The sequence below is a fragment of the Chiloscyllium punctatum genome, chromosome 43 (genome assembly GCF_047496795.1).
Source record: "Chiloscyllium punctatum isolate Juve2018m chromosome 43, sChiPun1.3, whole genome shotgun sequence".
Taxonomy (NCBI): Eukaryota; Metazoa; Chordata; class Chondrichthyes; order Orectolobiformes; family Hemiscylliidae; genus Chiloscyllium; species Chiloscyllium punctatum.
The window spans coordinates 21,789,658-21,798,138 of NC_092781.1; the positions used below are offsets into that span (position 1 = coordinate 21,789,658).

General features: G+C 43.3%; 2 non-coding genes across 2 annotated transcripts; both read left to right on the plus strand.

Annotated features, from left to right (window-relative positions):
- Positions 1 to 1,345: 1,345 nt before the first annotated feature.
- Positions 1,346 to 1,419, plus strand: trnai-aau (transfer RNA isoleucine (anticodon AAU)). Its single transcript has one exon. It is a non-coding gene; the product is annotated as a tRNA-Ile (tRNA).
- A 2,049-nt stretch (positions 1,420 to 3,468) lies between these two features.
- Positions 3,469 to 3,542, plus strand: trnai-aau (transfer RNA isoleucine (anticodon AAU)). Its single transcript has one exon. It is a non-coding gene; the product is annotated as a tRNA-Ile (tRNA).
- Positions 3,543 to 8,481: the final 4,939 nt, after the last annotated feature.

Here is an 8,481-nt window from a genome sequence, read left to right on the forward strand (position 1 = left end):
TTTTACCCCTTTTATCCTGCCACATCCTATTACTGGGATATGCAACTGGCTAGATTGCAATAACGTTTACGTTCTATACCAACGGTGAAAGAGTTCGAAATTCAATTAAACTTTCAGGGGAAACTAAACCACACATGGAGCATGGATTGCAGATGGGTGAAGCATAGACAAGCAGAGACAAAATGGAAAACAGGGGAGAATGGTAGCAAAGCGGGAAGAGGGGAGGAAAAAGGTATTGAGAGAGTGGGGAGCGAGAGAAAGAGAGACAATCAAGAAATAAGAGGTACAGAACAGTGAAAAAAACACAACTAAAAAGATAAATAAAATACTTGAAATAAAATTTCCTGAAGTATTTTGAATTCAACAACTTCAGACAATTTTACTTCATTTATTTTATTTATCTTTTGTATCATTTCACCTGCACTATCATAGAGCCATTAGATATGGACAGCACTGAAAACACAGTCTTCGGTCGAACTTGTCCATTCCGAACAGATATTCTCAACTGATCCAGCCGCGATTGCATGCACTTGAGCCATTTCTCTCGAAACCCTTCCTATTCAAATACACGTCCAGATTCCTTAAAAGTATTGGAATTATACCATCCAGCACCAGATCGTCTGGCAAGTTATTCCAAAACGCACCACCTTCTGCGTGCACCGTTGCCCTTCACTGCCTTTCGAATTCTCACCCGCCCACACCCCCAGATTTATACCCTCTCGTTTTGCACTGCCCCATCTGAGCGAAAATAACTTGTCTATTTATCTGCTGATCTGTCGCTGACAAACGCTGCAGGAAGGCGTGATAACTTGCAAAATATGCTGTCAAACGAAGATTGCACAAGCAACATGAGTCCTTGAGCAAAACGTACAATTGACTTCTGAGCTGTTGCTGACACCAAAGCAACTGCGTCCTTCGGGAGCAGAAAGAATCCCACTGTTAGATTACAATTCAAATGCATTTGTCATAAGGTTCGTAGCAGTTTATCAGCAGCACCTAACCCTGACTCCAAAGGTCTGTGAGTATCCAAAAGAACATTGTGCGACCGTTGAAAGTACGTTTCTCCAGACGATGTTTCCTAACATGACAAGCTGCAACTGAGCTGGTGGCATTGCGATTGAAATTGCATGCATCCGGACATTGTGCTTAATTTTGGATATCAGAGCAAATGGTTAACTCGAGTATGCGCGTTCGGGAAAGTAAATGTTTTTTTTGTTGAAAAGCTTTGCAACAAAAGGAAACACTTCAGACTATCGTGCGATCGATATGAAGGAGAAAATGAACAGCCGCCGTGGTTTTGAGCTCTGGCAATATAGGCATTTGCTTTCGAGCAGGAAGCAGCGTCGGTCGGTTAGCTCAGCTGGTTAGAGCGTGGTGCTAATAACGCCAAGGTCGTGGGTTCAATCCCCACACTGACCATGCGAAGCGATGGCGTGGTTAGCGGTGTGGTGTCAGGGATCGTCGTGGCATTTTACTTTCACTGTCTGCAAGAACTTGTCACATGATCGCTTGAGATGTGTATTCGTTCGAAAGCCGACCATCGCTGTCATGAACATCAACTCGCTGGTCCATGCCGGATCTCAGCTGCGTTGCTGTATTTCCAAACAACGTCATCCACGAATCCACGAAGCAGGAAGCCTCACCTGCGCAATAAAACATTTGACAGGGTTAGACGCACGACTTGATCGCCGTACCCGTGATGACTGGTGGACGTTGTCTGCAGGAAATCAATCAGTCTCAATTGTTTTCACAATCAAATGCAAAACATGAAATATATGCAGTTTAAGCAGACCTGGCACAGTCTCGGAGGAGAACCAGAGTTCAGGCTTCAATTCAAATCAAAGCTTCGTTCATGTTATTTTTCCTGGATCTCTGTTAATACTTGTCACACGACTTCCAGAGGGAATTCACCCTCACGCTTGCTCACCTCTTATGCATCGACACTGGAGTTATCATAATTCCAGCAACATCATAGAGCAATTAATAAAAGCAAATTACTGCGGATTCTGGAATCTGAAACTAAAAGAAAAAATGCTGGAAAATCTCAGCAGGTCTGGCACCATCTGCACGGAGAGAAAAGAGCTGACGTTTGGAGTCTAACTGAACCTTTGTTAAAGATAAAAAAAGGGGGAGAATTAGGGAGCTATTTATACCAGGCTGACAGAAGGTGAGTCAAGGCAGCAGATGCAAAGGTGATAATGACAGTGCATGGAGAGATTAAAGGGAGATTAGGAGCCGTGAATGAGACAAGCTGAAGACAGTGCTATGTGACAAAATATGTGGGGGATGGGTGAAGCAGACACAGAATGGAAAACGAGTGAAGGGTAGCAAAGCGGGAAGAGGAGAGGAAAAAGGTATTGAGAGAGTGGGGAGCGAGAGAAAGAGAGACAATCAAGAAATAAGAGGTACAGAACAGTGAAAAAAACACAACTAAAAAGATAAATAAAATACTTGATATAAAATTTCCTGAAGTAGTTTGAATTCAACAACTTCAGACAATTTTACTTCATTTATTTTATTTATCTTTTGTATCATTTCACCTGCACTATCATAGAGCCATTAGATATGGACAGCACTGAAAACACAGTCTTCAGTCGAACTCGTCCATTCTGAACAGATGTTCTCAACTGATCCGGCCGCGATTGCATGCACTTCAGCCATTTCTCTCGAAACCCTTCCTATTCACATACACGTCCAGATTCCTTAAAAGTACTGGAATTATACTATCCATCACCAGATCGTCTGGCAAGTTATTCCAAAACGCACCACCGTCTGCGTGCACCGTTGCCCCTCATTGCCTTTCGAATTCTCACCCGTCCACAAACCCAGATTCATACCCTCTCGTTTTGCAATGCCGCATCTGAGCGAAAGGAACTTGTCTATTTATCTGCTGATCTGTCGCTGACAAAGCTGCAGGAAGGCGTGATAACTTGCAAAATATGCTGTCAAACGAAGATTGCACAAGCCACATGAGTCCTTGAGCAAAATGCACAATTGACTTCTGAGCTGTTGCTGTGACACCAACGCAACTGCGTCTTTCGGGAGTAGAAAGAATCCCACTGTTAGATTACAATTCAAATGCATTTGTCATAAGTTTCGTAGCAGTTTATCAGCAGCACATAACCCTGACTCCAAAGGTCTGTGAGTATCTAGAAGAACAGTGTGCGATCGTTGAAAGTACGTTTCTCCAGACGATGTTTGTAGACATGACAAGCTGTAGCTGAGCTGGTGGCATGGCGATTGAAATTCCATGCGTCCGGACATTGTGCTTAATTTTGGATATCAGAGCAAATGGTTAACTCGAGTATGCGCGTTCGGGAAAGGAAATGCTTTTTTTGTTGAAAAGCTTTGCAACGAAAGGAAACACTTCAGACTATCGTGCGATCGATACGAAGCAGAAAATGAACAGCCGCAGTGGTTTTGAGCTCTGGCAATATAGGCATTTGCTTTCGAGCAGGAAGCAGTGTCGGTCGGTTAGCTCAGCTGGTTAGAGCGTGGTGCTAATAACGCCAAGGTCGTGGGTTCAATCCCCACACTGACCATGCGAAGCGATGGCGTGGTTAGCGGTGCGGTGTCAGGGATCGTCGTGGCATTTTACTTTCACTGTCTGCAAGAACTTGTCACATGATCGCTTGAGATGTGTATTCGTTCGAAAGCCGACCATCGCTGTCATGAACATCAACTCACTGGTCCATGCCGGATCTCAGCTGCGTTGCTGTATTTCCAAACAACGTGATCCACGAATCCACGAAGCAGGAAGCCTCACCTGCACAATAAAACATTTGACAGGGTTAGACGCATGACTTGTTCGCCGTACCCGTGATGACTGGTGGATGTTGTCTGCAGCAAATCAATCAGTCTCAATTGTGTCCACAATCAAATGCAAAACATGAAATATATGCAGTTTAAGCAGACCAGGCACAGTCTCGGAGGAGAACCAGAGTTCAGGCTTCAATTCAAATCAAAGCTTCGTTCATGTTATTTTCCTGGATCTCTGTTGATACTTGTCACACGACTTCCAGAGGGAATTCACCCTCACGCTTGGTCACCTCTTACGCATCCACACTGGAGTTATCATATCACCAGCAACATCATAGCGCCATTAATAAAAGTAAATTACTGCGGATTCTGGAATCTGAAACTGAAAGAGAAAATGCTGGAAAATCTCAGCAGGTCTGGCACCATCTGCACGGAGAGAAAAGAGCTGACGTTTGGAGTCTAACTGAACCTTTGTTAAAGATTAAAAAAAGGGGGAGAATTAGGGAGCTATTTATACCAGGCTGACAGAAGGTGAGTCAAGGCACCAGATGCAAAGGTGATAATGACAGTGCATGGAGAGATTAAAGGGAGATTAGGAGCCGTGAATGAGGCAATCTGAAGGCAGTGCTATGTGACAAAATATGTGGGGGAATGGGTGAAGCAGAGACAAAATGGAAAACAGGGGAGAATGGTAGCAAAGCGGAAGAGCAGAGGAAAAGGTATAGAGAGAGTGGGGAGCGAGAGAAAGAGAGACAATCAAGAAATAAGAGGTACAGAACAGTGAAAAAAACACAACTGAAAAAGATAAATAAAATAATTAAAATAAAATTTCCTGAAGTAGTTTCAATTCAACAACTTCAGACAATTTTACTTCATTTATTTTATTTATCTTTTTTATCATTTCACCTGCACTATCATAGAGCCATTAGATATGGACAGCACTGAAAACACAGTCTTCGGTCGAACTCGTCCATTCTGAACAGATGTCCTCAACTGATCCAGCCTCGATTGCATGCACTTGAGTCATTTCTCTCGAAACCCTTCCTTTTCAAATACACGTCCAGATTCCTTAAAAGTATTGGAATTATACCATCCATCACCAGATCGTCTGGCAAGTTATTCCAAAACGCACCACCGTCTGCGTGCACCGTTGGCCCTCACTGCCTTTCGAATTCTCACCCTCCCACACCCCCAGATTTATACCCTCTCGTTTTGCAATGCCCCATCTGAGCGAAAGGAAGTAGTCTATTTACCCGATTCATGCCCCTCATGATTGGAAATCCTCCGTAAGATCAGCTCCCAGCCTCTGACGCGCCAGTCAAAATAGTGAGTGCGTGTTCAGCCTGTAAACGTTTGCACGTTTTCCATTTTCAAATGTAGGATGTAGCATGCTGTCTGAAGCAATTATCTTAGCAGCTGATCTGTCGCTGATAAACGCTGCAGGAAGGCGTGATAACTTGCAAAATATGCTGTCAAACGAAGATTGCACAAGCAACATGAGTCCTTGAGCAAAACGTACAATTGACTTCTGAGCTGTTGCTGACACCAAAGCAACTGCGTCGTTCGGGAGCAGAAAGAATCCCACTGTTAGATTACAATTCAAATGCATTTGTCATAAGGTTCGTAGCAGTTTATCAGCAGCACCTAACCCTGACTCCAAAGGTCTGTGAGTATCGAGAAGAACAGTGTGCGACCGTTGAAAGTACGTTTCTCTAGACGATGTTTGTCAACATGACAAGCTGCCGCTGAGCTGTTGGCATTGCGATTGAAATTGCATGCTTCCGGACATTGTGTTTAATTTTGGAGATCAGAGCAAATGGTTAACTCGAATATGGGCGTTCTGAAAAGTAAATGCTTTTTTTCTTGAAAAGCTTTGCAACGAAAGGAAATACTTCAGACTATCGTGCGATCGATATGAAGCAGAAAATGAACAGCCGCCGTGGTTTTGAGCTCTGGCAATATAGGCATTTGCTTTCGAGACGACGGCAAAAGGGAAGCAGCGTTGTTCCGTTAGCTCAGCTGGTTAGAGCATCGTGCTAATAGCGCCAAGGTCGTGGGTTCGCTCCCCACACTGACCATGCGAAGCGATGGCATGGTTAGCGGTGCGGTGTCAGGGATCGTCGTGGCATTTTACTTTCAGTGTCTGTAAGAACTTGTCACATGATCGCTTGAGATGCAACCTTTGGTGCAGCCTGTCCATGTCCATCATGTTTCCCAAACGAAACTAGTTCCATTTCGATGCCTTTGGTCCATATCCCACTGAACCTTTCCTATTCATGCATCTGTCCACAGGTCATTTCAATGTTGTAACTGTACCTGAAGCTCCCTCTTCCTCTGGTTGTTCAATCCACACATGAACCACTCTCTGTGTAAAAATGTTGCCCTCAGGTCCCTTTTGAATCGCTCTCCTCTCACCTGAACACTTTGCCCTCTAGTTTTGAACTCCCACACCCGAGGAAAAAGACCTTTGCTATTCACCTCATCTACGTTCTTCCTGATTTTATAATGTCACCCCTCAACCTCCTGTGCTGCAGTGAATAAATATCCCAGCCTATCCTTCCTCTCCTTATCAAGTTTTGGGGTACGAGTGGGAAGGATATAAAAGAGACCTCAAGGGCAACTTTTTCACGCAGAGGTGCTATGTGTATGGAATAAGCTGCCAGAGGAAGTGGAGAAACCTAGTACAATTACAACATTTAAAAAGCATCTGGATATGTCCATGCATTGGAGGGGCTTGGATGGTTATCGCCGGGTGCTGGCAGGTTGGAAGAGATTTGGGTTGGCATATCAGTTCGGCATGGACGGGTTGGACTGAACGGTCTGTTTCCGTGCTGTACCTCTCTATGAATCTGTGCCAATATTGCTCCATTTAGTCAATATTTCAATAATACTCTGCAATTTTGTCCCTTACTTTCTACTGACATGGACAATTTCATATTTGCCCCATTCAATGGCTTTAACAATTTACTTAACTTTTCATATCATTCCAAATCCTCATGACCTTCTGTAAATCGGTCACAATGATGCACAGGTTTGAATAATCATCAAACCTGGATACTTTACGTTTGATGCACCCAGCAGGTTGCTTATATGTGTTATGAATAACTGGATCTACACCAGTGTCAGTTTGTGATCAGTACGTAATGTTGTAATGTTGGGAACCTGTGAAATATCATGTGGGACGTATCAACCTATTAAAGGTACTGTGTAAGTGCACATTTAGTGGAAATTTTCAAGGTCCAGTTGTATTTCGAGTCTGAGCACACATCTCCTCTAACTCCCTTCAAGAGAGCTGTGGGCCTATTGCACCTATTCTGAAAGTGTAGCTCGACCGTATAACTCCTGGAAGAAACTCCAATCTTCACCTGAAGATCGTGCCCATGGGAGATAAGTAGAATTTCTGCTTAATTAATGGGCTAGCACCATCAAGACGATATAGAATAATTTTCTGTTTACTGACATGTGTGTCCCTTTTTGACTGTCTTGTCAATGTAGTTATGAATTGAACAAGTTGTTTTTTTCATTTCCATTTTTCCTGTGTGTTCCCTGCAGTACGGTTCAAGGATGCTAACAAATCTGAAAATGAGGAAACTCTACCTGTTCCTGTCGGTATTGCTCACAATCCCCATGTCAGATGCAGCTGTTCTGGATAACCATACCATTCAGTAAGTGTCAGCGAAACAGATCTTACCTGACCAGCTCTTTTACCATTCGTAAATGGTAAAAGTTGGAAATATTGAAGTACAGAAGGACCAAGATATTCCTAAACATTAACATGTAGGTGCAAAAAAAAAATTCAGAAGGAAAGTCGTACGTTAGCTTTTGAGTTTTCTTCATAGAGATGAGATCTCACCTGGAGTATTGTGTGCACTTCTGGTCCTCTGGCCTATTTACTTCAGAATTTTACAGGAATTTTCACGAAACTGATTGCGGTCCTTTAAATTAACAATTGAGGAGAGTGGGCGTGTTTTCTCTGGAGATGAGTAGAATAAACAACATTTCTTGAAGGTACAATGTTCTTGAAGGGATAGACAGATTAGACGTGGAAACCATCCACCATCGACAAGTCGCAAATCAGGAATGTGATGAAATAATCTCCAACTTGCCTGAATAAGTTACACTGAAAATGTTTGATAAGTGACAGGTCAAATCAGGACCGCATGTTGCATCCTATCCACTTCCTTCAAAATTCACTCCCTTCACAACCAACACTGAGTGGCAGGAGTGTGTGTTATCGACAAGGATCATTAGACAATACTATCCAAACCTCTATCATCGTGAAGGACAAATGCATCAAATACATGGAACCATCTGCAAAATCTCCTCCAAGTCATACATCACGAAGACGTGGAAGGAATTTGATGTCACTTCACTGTAATTGCTTGACGACCAGGAGTAGTCCTCATCAAGCAGCTACTTCTTTCGATGTCAAGAAAATGGAGAAACACGAAGAGAAAGAGGGACCCAACACTTGAACAGAAGTGTGTTGCCACAAGTTACACAGCTCAATGCCGACATCATATGCCTGTTTGTTCTCAGATCAGTAAACCATTCTCAACTGACACAGATCATACATTATTCCTCTCTATGTATCATAACTAAACTGTACGTTTGTCAACTGTACATCGAAGCAAACTTAAAATGACTGACCAGTTCTCAATCGCTTACTCTGGCTCCTTGTCTTGCTTCTCACCCACCACACTAACGCCTCTGCCTCTGCTC